The 5,001-nt window shown below is 40.2% G+C and overlaps 1 long non-coding RNA gene across 1 annotated transcript; it reads left to right on the top strand.

Moving 5' to 3' along the window:
- Positions 1-317: 317 nt before the first annotated feature.
- On the top strand, positions 318-1,609 carry LOC120437858. The gene is made up of 3 exons (XR_005611448.1): positions 318-1,006; positions 1,121-1,211; positions 1,592-1,609. It is a non-coding gene; the product is annotated as an uncharacterized LOC120437858 (long non-coding RNA).
- Positions 1,610-5,001: the final 3,392 nt, after the last annotated feature.

The raw sequence follows: 5,001 nt of genomic DNA, 5'->3' as shown, positions 1-5,001 counted from the left end.
TGTACATCACAGACTTTGATGAAAGGAAAATCTATGCTGATCCTGCCATCACAGATGCACTCAAAAATATGAGACATGCATCATTTGAGAATGCAAGACCACTGTTGCAATTCTTAAAATCAGTTGTTCCCACAGTCCCCACATTGACAATTATCCATCACAATGCACAAGGTCTCCCAACTCACATGGAGGACATGAGATGCCACCATGAACTCAGCCTTGCTGATGTTTTATGCATAACAGAAACTCACTTGTCTGGATCATCAGTTTCTCCCGCTTCCAGCTGGAACAGTACAACATGGCCACACGCAACAGACACGCCTCTTACACAAACCATACAGACATGGCAAAGGTAAATGGCGGTGGAGTTGCAATGTACTACAAAACAGTTCTTATAGCAGAGTCTCGAAAATACCTGCAAAATGTGACTGACCTTGAATTTGTTGTTATCAAGGTTGAATCGCCAGTCACAGCTTTGATAGCAACTGTATACAGGCCACCAAATTACAGCCACGTGAGGTTTTTACCACAAATGCAATGTCTTTTGGACTCATTGGAAATGATGAATTGCCAACCAATTATTGTTTGTGGAGATTTCAATGAGGACCTTATGAGCAGAGGAAAAAACCCATCCAAGAACTGTTTCAGTCAAGAGGATATGCACAACTTATTACTGCTGCAACTACCGAAAAACACACATTGATTGATCACCTTTACATATCACAGCCATACGCCTGCCTCCAATCAGGTGTTCTGAATACATATCACAGTTATCACAACCCCATTTATTGTGTAATTCACTAACACAAAATGACTGCAAGGTTGTGAGGGATATGGACTTGCCAAGTGATCTTAGTGTCTTTGCAACTGAGCACACTCTACCACCAACAAGGACAGCTCACCAGTGGGAGCTGATACATAAGACTGCTCTCATCCATTGAAGAGCTGACCAGAAACGTGAACAGAGAGACTGCAACTGCACTTGATGGGATCCCTGCCATAACAGGTAATTGTATTTTTGTTTCTTACTTTATATTGTAACATTTGATATTGATATTGTTTGAAACAAACTATAATCTCATCCATTAATTAAGTCATCCATTCATTCATAACTCCTCAGATGTGTTCTGTCCAGTGAAGGCAGTGGAGAAGCCCTACACTGATCTTGAAACTGTGCCACGCTAGTAGAGACCGGCTACAAGGATGGGCAGGTATAGTGAAATTAAAATGCACCTTTTGGTTCAACAGGTTTATATATACAGTCAAGTGATCAAAAGACACCAGTATTAAACCCATTTAAACCAACTACATGCTTGGATTGGAACTGTATACAGGCCACCAAATTACAGCCACGTGTGGTTTTTACCTCACATAGCAACTTACCCCATCCAAAGACACCAGTATTAAGCCAATTTCTTTTTTTTACTACCTTTTTAATATAGTTTTGGGTCATTTAGTTCTAAAGTTAGATTTGTTTTCCCAATTATTTTTAGAACTTCATTACTTGCCAGTTTGTTAACTGAAGAGCTGCGCTTTGTGATGTCTCTTGTTTTATTGTTTTAAATTGTGTTTTCCTTTTATCTGTTTCTAGCTGTTTTCGCAAAGTCAGCCAACCACTTGCTTCCAAATGACCCTTATCCAGAAGTATCCGTGAGTGCCTCATCAACAGAAACTAAAGTGGAGACCTACCTCTCAGAGAAAAACGCACACATAAGAAAAAGCCGACCCACTTCAGTACTGGGAAGAACATCCTAATCTGTTTCCCTCTATGGCTGCTGTTGCGATCCCAGTGTGCCCCTGTAGCTCTGTGGACAGTTTTGGATTTGTTTACATCTCACCCAACCGCCACGGCAGATGGCTGCACCTCTCTAAGCCTGGTTCTGCCGGAGGTTTCTTCCTGTTAAAAGGGAGTTTTTCTGAACACACTCTACCACCAACAAGGACAGCTCACCAGTGGGAACTGATAGATAAGACTGCTGATGTGCTCTCATCCATTGAAGAGCTGACCAGAAACGTGAACAGAAAGACTGCACCTGATGGGATCCCTGCCATAACGGTCATTTGTATTTTTTGTTTCTTACTTTATATTCTAACATTTATTGATCTTCTTTGAAACAAACTATAATGTCATCCATCCATTCATAACTCCTCAGATGTGTTCTGTCCAGTGAAGGCAGTGGAGAAGCCCTACACTGATCTTGAAACTGTGCCACGCTAGTAGAGACCAGCTACAAGGATGGGCAGGTATAGTGAAATTAAAATGCACCTTTTGTTCAACAGGTTTATATATACAGTCAAGTGATCAAAAGACACCAGTATTAAACCCATTTAAACCAACTACATGCTTGGATTGGAACTGTATACAGGCCATCAAATTACAGCCACGTGTGGTTTTTTTACCTCGCATGGCGACTTACCTCATCAGAAGACACCAGTATTAAGCCAATTTCTTTTTTTTACTTCATTTTTAATTTAGTTTTGGGTCATTTAGTTCTAAAGTTAGATTTGTTTTCCCAATTATTTTTAGAACTTCATTACTTGCCAGTTTGTTAACTGAAGAGCTGCGCTTTGTGATGTCTCTTGTTTTATTGTTTTAAATTGTGTTTTCCTTTTATCTGTTTCTAGCTGTTTTCGCAAAGTCAGCCAACCACTTGCTTCCAAATGACCCTTATCCAGAAGTATCCGTGAGTGCCTCATCAACAAAACTAAAGTGGAGACCTACCTCTCAGAGAAAAACGCACACATAAGAAAAGCCGACCCACTTCAGTACTGGGAAGAACATCCTAATCTGTTTCCCTCTATGGCTGCTGTTGCAATCCCAGTGTGCCCCTGTAGCTCTGTGGACAGTTTTGGATTTGTTTACATCTCACCCCAACCGGTCATGCAGATGGCCGCCTCCCTGAGCCTGGTTCTGCCGGAGGTTTCTTCCTGTCAAAAGGGAGTTTTTCCTTCCCACTGTCGCCAAAGTGCTTGCTCATAGGGGGTCATATGATTGTTGGGTTTATCTATATACATTAATTCTTTGCTAATGCTTTTCATTTATACTTTTGCCTTACTCTTCAGTTCATAATATAAAGTTACTTGAATGTTTTCCTTTTCCTTTTTATTTTATATTGCTTTGCTATTTACCACAATCTAAATATCATGTTTAAATGTCATACATTATTGTAAATGGTATTTGTACAAAATATTATTTGAATAACATGATACATTTTAGTCCCACAAGGGAAATTTCATAATTTGCATGTGGAATTTCCCTTTCACATTAAAATACCTTTGAAATACAAATTGAATACCGCTTAATGGACATTTATTTCTACCACTTTAAACGACTCAAAACTGTAAAATCTAAATTGTAACTTCTCTTGAACACCTGACACTAAAGCATAATTTATTTTCTTTTATATCTATTAACTTATTTTGTAATCATGTAACTGGAGCATCTTTCTCTCATCTCTGTATGCCGCATATAACAGAGATCACAATACAGCTTACTTTGCTTTAAGTTGAAAATCAGCTGTATTCCATTTCCCTACTTCTTGTGTTATAAAAAGCAAACTATGCTCATGTTGCATCTTGCGCCCTCTAGTGTTATAAATGGCAACCGGCACTAATTGAACCACATTAAAGGCAAACTACACTCATTGGCAGTAGCATAGGCACACTTAAAATTTCTTCTGAAATTTTCCCTTTCTAGTGTTTTATTTACATTTTCTGAGCAGCATTAACATGAGTTAGCTTAGCTAGCAGAGCAGTTAGAGTATGAACTCTGTAAGCAGTCAGCTCGTTCCTGGACATTGTTACTGACATAAAGCTGCTCTCTGCAGCCATGTTTGACCTTTGTAGGACTACAGTAATGGAGGATTTGGAGGCTGAACTCGGCTCGAAAGCTGACTCTCAGATGGATGTTAGTCCAAAACATCAGACACGACCTCTGCAGCTGTCAGCTGATGTGCACATGAATGATTTGTGTTTCCTCTGCAGGTAGAAAGTGTGTGTGAGCTGAATTGAGCAGCATGGATCAGTGTGAGGACAGAGAGGAGGGAGTCCCTCCCTCTAAAAGCACTCTGTGTGGGGAACATGAGAGCCAGACCAAAGCTCAGAGGTGAGATGACCATCTCTAACTGTCCATGACTCTTCTCCATGTCACAGCTCAGCACTCACATCACTGCTCCATCATTATTCACAGGAACCCACCTGGACCTCCACCCAGCTCTGTGTCCTTACAGAGTGACACGTCTAAAGATGATCCCTATAATTTTAAAGTGTCTGCTGCAGAGAGGTGAGCTGTTAGTAACATGAACTCTTTGAGTTGGTTGGTTGCTAATAGACATAGATTAGTTCATGTTAGCTAATTAGTGACAGAAGCAATGACTTAGTGGAGAATAAAAACACTGAAGCTAAAAATCTGTCTCACTGTTGTGCTGCTCTTTGCTGCAGCAATGAGTTTATTTAAAAACTTTGGCTCTCTGTCTCTTCAGCAGGAAGTGGTTCTGCTTTGTTTGCTGGCTGAGCTAAAACAGGAAAATCCACTTGTTAGCTGTAGTGTTTGTAACGAGGCTAAAGAGGAGAAACAGAGACCGAACTTTATTAACCCATCAAGTTGGTTGCTCAGAGAAATTCAGTTAAACAACAGCTGGAACTAATCAGATACAACAAGACAGGGAGCACGCACAACTTAACAAAATCCTTTAGAGACACAAGAGATGGAGCGTGCACAGGCAGGGGCGGTCCTAGGCTGTTTGGTGCCCCGGGCACCATCATGAAAATGATAAAAAGTAAAGGCTTGAAATACTTTACATGTAATGAGTCCATATTATATATTAGTTTGACCTTTTAAGTCGAATAGCAGACAAATCAACAATACAGCTCTTCTAATTAATGGTTACTTAATATTATGCTGAACACAGTGCAGAAGTGCAATAGATTCTATGAGCAAAAAAGGGATGACGTGTGCTAAAGTCGCAGGTTAAAAGTGGGACAGTGAATGACCGCAGGTGT

The sequence above is a fragment of the Oreochromis aureus genome, linkage group 3 (assembly GCF_013358895.1).
Source record: "Oreochromis aureus strain Israel breed Guangdong linkage group 3, ZZ_aureus, whole genome shotgun sequence".
NCBI lineage: Eukaryota > Metazoa > Chordata > Actinopteri > Cichliformes > Cichlidae > Oreochromis > Oreochromis aureus.
This window is presented reverse-complemented; position numbering and strand designations above follow the sequence as displayed.